The 9,036-nt window shown below is 37.7% G+C and overlaps 1 non-coding gene across 1 annotated transcript; it reads right to left on the bottom strand.

Moving 5' to 3' along the window:
- Nucleotides 1–8,530: 8,530 nt before the first annotated feature.
- Nucleotides 8,531–8,636, bottom strand: LOC127109008 (small nucleolar RNA R71). Its single transcript, XR_007796498.1, has one exon. It is a non-coding gene; the product is annotated as a small nucleolar RNA R71 (small nucleolar RNA).
- Between the last annotated feature and the right edge of the window lie 400 nt (nucleotides 8,637–9,036).

The following is a 9,036-nucleotide window of genomic DNA, read 5'->3' on the forward strand; positions in this document are numbered from 1 at the left end:
GGATTCAAAGCTTTGTGCTTGAACCTAGTGGAGGCTAGGGTTTCTCTAGAACTAAAGGTGACTCAATCAATCAAACCCTAATTGGAGGTAGCTCTTGAGGCTTGTGTATGTTCTTATCATCGAGGATTCAACCGTGGCTTCTTGATGAAGTAAAACCCTAATTTGGGATCCTCACTTGATCATGGTATCCCCCAAACCCTAATTTGCCCCATAAGCCCTAATTATGGCTACCACCCCTTGGGTGTGTTCCTAACCCTAGTTCCATCTGATTCATTATCATCCATTGTGTATGCTTCACTTGCTTGGCCATGATTCATTCAAGGCCCACTTGTTCATGGTCCATTATGGAGGTTTATTGGGTTTTGTTTAGCTTTCACTTCATGGCCTTACATGTTCATATTTTGCTTGATGTTATTCTTTGGTTCAAGTCAATTTCCATGGCATTATAACTTCCACTTGATTCAATTCATTCATGAAATGTCATATAGTCATTCCCTCATTTCTAACCCATAGCTTGTTCATGGTTTGTTTATGTTCATTTCATCTGGTCATTTCTAGTTCATAGTTTGTTCATGGTGTGTCCATTGGTTCATGCAATCTCATTGGCCATTGATCTATGCTAAGTCCTAAGGTGATTCATCTAAGTCTTGTATCATCCACATATATTTCAAGAGCCATACATTGTTTAGGTCATGATTGTTGTCCATTGGTCCATGTTAAGATGATCCATCAAAGTCTTGTTAGTCATCATTCACTACATCATCCATTCAAGTGTGTTGATTTCAAGAGGTTTAGGTTTGATTATGTGGATGGTTCATTCAAGTCCATTTTCCATACAATTCATTCCATTTTCAATACCATAATTTGTTTATTAAAGTCATGTTCATTTCAATACATTCAATTCATTTCAATTCAATACAAATTCAATTCGTATGAACCAAATATCAATCACATTCATCACAAATCACCAAATGTCCATACATAGAAAAAGATTACAAAATGTGACTTTTCTACTTAAATTGACTTTTAGTCACCTGTTTACTTTTTGGTCAACTAGTTGACCAAAGTCAGCCAACCCACTTTGACTATCCTAACCCTAATCCCTTTGCCCATGCTTCCATAATCCATCCATGAACCACCATGATTCCATTTGGTGATCTTCACATAATGCCTTCAAATGTAGGCTTCCATTCATGTTCATGTGTAAACCTACAAAACCAAGTCATGAGCAATGCATCACACCCATTTTAAACCAATACATTAACCTTGTCCATTTTCATTACAACCATAAACAAATCCACATGACCATTATCAATGCACCATGACCTAAAACATTAACATGAACACACCAAATGCAAGGTTATGAACATAAGGATCTCACCATGTCTCCATGCTCTTCCAACCACAATTATGCAGAACCTTGTCCACAAGCATAAAAACCTGCAATACAGACCACAATTCTGCAGAACCTTGTCCACAACATAAAAACCTGCAATACAAGCCACAATTCTGCAAAACCTTGCCACAAATCATCCAACCTGTAGTAGAACACAAACATGAGCCAAGTAAAGTCCTACAGCAAACCAAGTCTTGAACTTGCAGCAACTCATGAACTTGCATCTAACTTGCAACAAACCCTTAAACATTAAACCTGGAGGCATGCCATCATCACCAGATGCCAAACCTTACATACCTGCATAAGTGCCAACCAAAAAAATGAAAAACACCTTGCCAAAGCCATGCTAACCTTGAATACAATCTACTTGCAACAGATGCAATCCTACCAGCCAATGCATATCTGCAACATGAGCCATACACAAGGCCTGCAACAAATGCCAAGCCAGACCAAGCCATAAACACCTTACCTACTGCATCACCAAACCTGCAACATCAGGACCAAGAAAACCCTACATCCAGACCTCACCTACAAGGAAGTTACAACAATGCATTAGCTCATGTCAAGCATTGTAAATCATTCAAAAAAAATCACACACAAGTATTAAATGCAGTCACCATAAACATCATGCACCAATCATGCAAGGCATATCAAGCAGTGGTATTTATAACATAAGCATTCAAAACATGACCATAAGCTAGCATATGGAATACATACCAAATCAAAAACAACAAGTCTGCAACACTGCACCATGTAGAAGCAATTCAAATAATGCAATTCACGAAGCATATCAACTAAACAATTAACCTACCACATCTCAACTAACCTAACAAAATTTAACATTTCCTAAATAACTAACCCGAGCTAACTTCTACAAGCCTAGCAACTATCTAAAGTCAGTTACACTTCAAATCAGTTATAATTGAATTCAATTCATTTTGCCTCGATATTCACAAAATCAGTTACACTCTAACTGAATTCCACCATGGAGTTCACAAATACCATTCACTCTAACAACCTATATAACTCTTTGTTCATCATTCAATTAGGGCTCTGAATCATTAATCATAAGAACTCTCTCCAATCATTACACATTTCATCTGAACTCTCTCCAATTTCCCTCACTCTGAACCAGAATTTCAAACCTTCTTTCACCTTTAATTACCATCAACCTTCACCCTCAATAATTGAATTCACTCTCTCAAAACCACATCTTCATCTCCATCACTATCTCATCTCTCAGATCCTCACCAGCTCAACCTTCATCCTTGAAATCTTGATCTCAACACTCAGCTCACTCACAAATTCAGAAGAAGAGGAATAGAAGGAGAAAGGAATTTACAACATTCAAAAACAAGGAAGAGAAAGAGAAGATAAATGCATACCTGAGCTCCGATCAATTCGTCTTCTCCGGCAAGGTGAAATTTTAAATCTCTTGTTTTCATCCGTTCTTGATACCAGGATGTGAATTAGGGCATAAAGACTTAGAGCCCCAAATCCCTGGGCTCTGATTCTCTAGAAGCAACATTTAGTTTAAGTTCTTGCACTTAGGGTTCTTGGACAATCTGTTTCAGTTTCTAGCTTAGGGTTTGAATTCCATGAAATTGATAGGAGTTTCGGTTAGGGCTTGATGAAACAATTTCATTGATGGCCTCATTTTAGGTTTTTGATGGCCACCGCCGCCGGGGGAGATTTCCGACACGTTGGCCCGCGGCGGTCCATGGCGGTTCAGGTGAAGCTTTGACCCGAGCTTAGTCCTTGCGCGCGTTTCAGCTCAGTTTAAATTTAATTAGTCACATATGCTCAATTATTTACATTATGATTGTTGGGCCTCATGTACATGGGCCCAGCCATGGCTTCCTTGCTATCATCCTTGAGTACTCACTACACCCCCTGCCATGACTTTAGATTCCATGGGCCTTTGGTCACTCAGGGCCCATGCGCCTGGGATTATGCTTTACAACCATTTCAAATTTTGAACCCCTATGGCCCATGTTCAATTATTTCATTTTTCTTGATATTTTCTTTGTTGTTGTTTTTATGATTTTTAATATTGTGATATTGTTTTAATTTCCTTGATCATTAGAAATGATAATAATACATTTATTGGAATTTAATTAGAGTAGATTTAGATTTTTTAGCATGATTAGGGTTTATTTGTTTTGTTAATCCATTTGTTAACCATGAAAAACTCCTTAAAATAATACTTGATTCCATGTTAATTTTTTATTTATTTTGGTCCATTCTAAGCTTGATTTTTTAACTCAATCAACATGTCATGTTTAGCATTTAAATTGACGTGATTCCATGTAATTTCATATGCCATGATTAATTCCACTTTAATTGTTTACATTTTGATTGTGGTTAATTATCAAATTGAAAATGTCATTTCAATTTAACTTGGTGTATGTTTTGCTTACCATTATATCATATCATTTCATCATTTTATCATATTACATTTCATGTTCATTTGTTTAGCATTTTAATATCCATTTTAATTCAATTCTGTTAATGCATACTAACCACATTGGTTGTTTTTGTGTTGACTTGTGAATTTGAGATTCAAACCACCCAAGCTACCCATTACACATTTATTCATTTAATTAGATTGTATTGTTTGAAGTGTCATGTCACTTTTATGGTTTAGGCATGATTTGTAATTTGTATAATTCTTTCCATTTCCATTTATGTTGTAATTGCTTACATCCCCCCATTACGGGCCAAATATCCCCCCACCCCATGATCATGTAATAACTTAGGTTTATTGTTTTTTATAGTTAATTCATCATGCATTCTAATTGAAAAGGATAAAAATAAAATGATAAATAAAGCATTTTAAAATAAACAAAAGGTACTCGATCCAACGTCAATTTGTTTTCCAAATAAAATTCACACCATTGCAACGCGAATACTTGATCCAACATCAAGTACTTCCCATCCACTCTATGATCCATGATTCACATCTGTTCTCCATTCTCTTCTCAATCTCATTCTATCTCTCCCCTCCATTCTTCACACACTTTTTCATAACAAACTCAAACGTTTGATCCAACGTCAAACGTCTTTTTCAAAACCATTTTCACAATAAACCGGAATGCAAAAATTGGGTGTACGTGCTTGTACACAACATTCAAGTACTTGGGTTATCGGTCGTACCTAGCTTGAGGACCCAACACTTGACTTCCCATTTAAAACATCTAATGATTCAAACAAGTTATATCTAGGTGCTATGAGGGAGAAAAAGGGTAGTTAGGACTCCATTATCCTCTCGACTCCTAAGTACTCTTATTGTTAACCGTACTAAGTCAAAGGTCAAATACTTGTCTCCCTCTAAGTTCCAATGATTAGACTTGCCAAAATCTTTTCATAGGCAAGTGAACATTAGCATGCGAACGTCAATACTGTTCAGTAAAAACAACCAAACAAATGTTTTGTTTGTGACCCGAACTATAAAGCTCTGATTTCCTTATTGCACGTATGAGGATACGTTGGCACAAGGGCCCAAATCCTTGGCGAGCACACTAACTTGAAACTTATTTTCTCCCTCATATTATTCTTTCATCTCATCCTGATAGAAAATAACATACAGATAAACAACATCAACACACATTTGTTACGAGCAAGTGGTTCCCATGGAGTACCATGGATATGAGGGGTGCTAATACCTTCTACTTGCATAACCAACTTTCGAAGCTGCTCTTGGTTGCGAGACCATTCTTACATTTGGGGTTTTTCGGCAAATATTGTACACATGGCGTTATACATGGAGGCCGTTATAGGGGAAGCCATGACTCATCAGTCCTCAACCAGGAGGTAACCGCCACGATCCCATGAACTTACCCATTTCCATACATGGCGGGCGCCATAAAGGGGTGGCGGGCGCCACCTTTGTATTTCACGTTCCCACTAAGGAGAAGTTGAAGGGCACCATGGTCTTTGCAAGCTGCTGAATTCCTCTATAAATAGGTCGTTCTAGTTCATTTCCAAATCATCCAACTTAGTTTACAACACTAAGACTATATTTATCATCTGTAAAACCGGTAATCCATCACATCGGGGGGTTATCGCACCTTAGTGAGATTGAGTTGGAGCACTTCGATTTTGCTGTCGTCTTTATCTTCAGAGTCGAAGGTTTATTTTCCTTGTACCAGATTTAAAGCCTCCGTTTGGAGCAGGTTCTTATTTAATCGCTTTTATTTATTTTACTTGTCATGCTTTACTTTATTTAATTTCTGTCCACGCTTTACTTTATTTACTTTCTGTCCACGCTTTACTTTATTTACTTTCTGTCCACGATTTACTTTATTTACTTTCTGTCCAAGCTTTTACTTTATTTAAATTTCTCGCCATTATCGTTATTGCTCGTTTTAATTATTTTACACGCTTTACTCGTTCTTTACGCCTTACATTCTAAAACAATTTTTCATCATGATCAATATCGTTATGTCTGTTTGTATTACCATGTCTGGCTAAATCTTTCAAAGGTTAGAATGTAAGAATCACGGTTAAAGAGATGTTTCACATATTGAATCTGTAGAAATGCTTTAAAGGCTGTTTTGATTTTTAATTCGAGTTTTCTGAAACAAACTTGGTTAGTTTTAACTACTCAAGGAGTGCGAAAGCACCCTGGCTTAGTTAACTAGGAATTTTTATCACTTTAAGGAAAAATGATTTTTGAAACTGTTTTCGGACGCGTTGATAGATTTAAAATCAGGAAACTCCTCGGGTAAACTTTCCAAATCAAAATCACTTTTCAACTAAGTTTACGAGTCTTATTTCTTAAAAATAAGTTTACTACTTTAGCGTTCTGCGCACCTTTTATAAGTGACAATAAAAGGCCTTAATTTAAAGGTAAACTCGGTTCTGAATACGCGAAAGCGACAGTTCCTGTTAAATGGATTATTTTCAAGAGTAGAAAAAATTGCCCCGTAAGTAGTTCTATTTAGACAATCGAAACATCGTTTAACTGACGTGAAATACATTCAAACCTGTCTTTATCTGCACTATATTTATTATTTTCTTTATTTACTGTTATTTTGCGACATCAATATCTCTTTTGTACCGCCTTAGATAAACATCATAACAATAGTAATCGATAGATTGACGATTTGGTCTCTGTGGGATCGATATTCTTTTATATTACTCTGACGCAATTCGTGCACTTGCGAATATAGCGATCAAGTTTTTGGCTTCGTTGCTGGGGACCAACTTTGTCAAATTTTGTACCCTGTTGTTACACCGTCTAGACTAAGGGATTATTAGCCGGTAAATGCGAAGAACCCGTAGTACCGGAAATTTAGTAGATCCCTTAGCGGACCCCGAACGTTACACTCGTACACGTCTCTTACTCATCCGAATTAAGAAAGCTATGGCCGGGAATCGCGACCGGAGACCTCTTAAGGAATTTGCCCAACCATCTGACGAGGAACCTAGTGTTGGTGTAAGCCCTAGAGGCCAATACTTTTGGTACTTGTATCGAATAATAAAAGGCTTTTTCTTTATTACGTTATTTAATAAAGTCCCTAGAATAGCTAGTCCGTTTAATGTATCAAGTGTGACTTGATCATGAGATCACATTAAACATAAGGACACTATTCTTAAAGTATCTGAAACCGAGCTTTATTGTGAAGTGGGATAACATTAAAGCATTAAGACTATTATGTATATAGACTGATGATCACATCTCATGGATCATGGATAAGGAGTTATCAAGTCTTAAACATAGGTATGAATATTAAGAGTAATATTTATACCGGATTGACCCGCTATGAGAATACTATATAGAAAGTTATGCAAAGTGTCATAAGTTATTCTCATGGTGATAATGGTGTATACCACTCTTCAACCTAAAACCACTATGGACCCTAGATGTAGAGTCGAGTGCTTTATTGTTGATCCAACATTATCCGTAACTGGATAACCATAAAGACAGTTGATGGGTACTCCACGAAGCATGCTGAGGGACATGAGTGACCTAGATGGAATTTGCCCATCCTGCATAACAGGATAAATGTCTATGGGCCCAATATTGAACTGGACAAGGATGACACGGTCTATGCCTTGTGTTCAATATAGACATAAGGGCAAAAGGGTAATTATATACATAAGTATTATCATAGAAGGAATTGTCAGATCACATGATATTTTCGTGTCTTGGGTAGCAGTGATGTGTTTCTAGATACCGTTCACTATTTATTATGTTAAATACATGATTTAATATAATTGCCAATGTCACGAAAACCTACAGGGTCACACACAAAGGACGGATTGATGAGAGATAGAGTAACTAAGGAACACCGTAAGGTACGGTGCCCTTAAGTGAGTTGTAGAACATCGTAAGGTACGGTGTACTTAAGTAGAATACGAAATATGGTAAGGTACCATGGGCTTAAGTGATTTTGGGCATATTATAAGATATGGGCCAAAATACACTTAAGTGGGCTTTTTAGCTTGAAGCCCACACAAGTGGTTCTATAAATAGAACCCTTGTGCAGAAGCATTGATTGCGGTTGCATTATTTTCGTTTTCTCTCTCTCTCTCACTCACTCACTCAAAGCCTTCATTCGTACCAGCTAGCACTGAGATTGAAGGAATCCGTTCGCGTGGACTGAGTAGAGACGTTGTCATCGTTCAACGTTCGTGATCGCTCCGTGGATCTGCATCAAAGGTTTTGTTCGTCACAAGAGAACTGCTCCAAAGGTTTCAATCGTCACAAGAGGTAAATATTCTATCACTGATCATGCCCATTCGTAAGGATCATTAAAGGAGAAATTTTAATCTCCGCTGCGTTTTGGACCGCAATTCTCCTTCACCTAGTTCTAGTATAGTAAACCCCCTCATTCCTGCCAACAATTTCGAACTAAAACCATCTTTACTATATTAGTGCAACAAAACCAATTCGCGGGTCTCGCTACTGAGAACCCAAATCAACATTTAAAAGTCTTTATCCAACTGGGCGACACCTTTAAATCCAACGGTGCTTCACCTGATGCGATTCGTTTAAGATTATTTCCTTTCTCCCTCAGGGATAGAGCACATTCATGGTTAGATTCACTTCCAGCTAACTCAATAACTAATTGGGAAGACCTTAGGAGAGTATTCCTTGCTAGATATTTTCCCCCCAGTAAGACTGCTGTTCTTCGAAACCAAATAACTAGATTTACTCAAAACCAAGGAGAATCACTTTTTGAAGCTTGGGAGAGATACAAAGAGCTATTACGAGTCTGTCCACACCATGACCTAGAACAATGGCTGATCGTTCATACCTTCTACAATGGACTCCGTTATAACACAAAGATGAGCATCGACGCTGTCGTTGGTGGCGCGTTGATGAACAAACCTTATCCTGAAGCTTGTGACCTAATTGAGGATATGGCCCAAAACCATTACCAATGGGGAACTGAACGAGCATCAATAGAGAAAAGGGAGACCCAAGGTGGAATACATGAGATAAGCTCTATGGACATGATGCAGGCGAAAATGGACGCTTTAGCCCTTAAGGTCGAACATATTTCTACAAACACTAACACCGCAGCAGTAGTCCACACAGAGTGTGAACTTTGTGGATCTAAAGGACACGAATCGGCAGAATGTAACCTTTTGAATGACCTGAACACCGACCAAGTGAATTACGCCCAAGG

Source organism: Lathyrus oleraceus, chromosome 7 (assembly GCF_024323335.1).
Source record: "Lathyrus oleraceus cultivar Zhongwan6 chromosome 7, CAAS_Psat_ZW6_1.0, whole genome shotgun sequence".
NCBI lineage: Eukaryota > Viridiplantae > Streptophyta > Magnoliopsida > Fabales > Fabaceae > Lathyrus > Lathyrus oleraceus.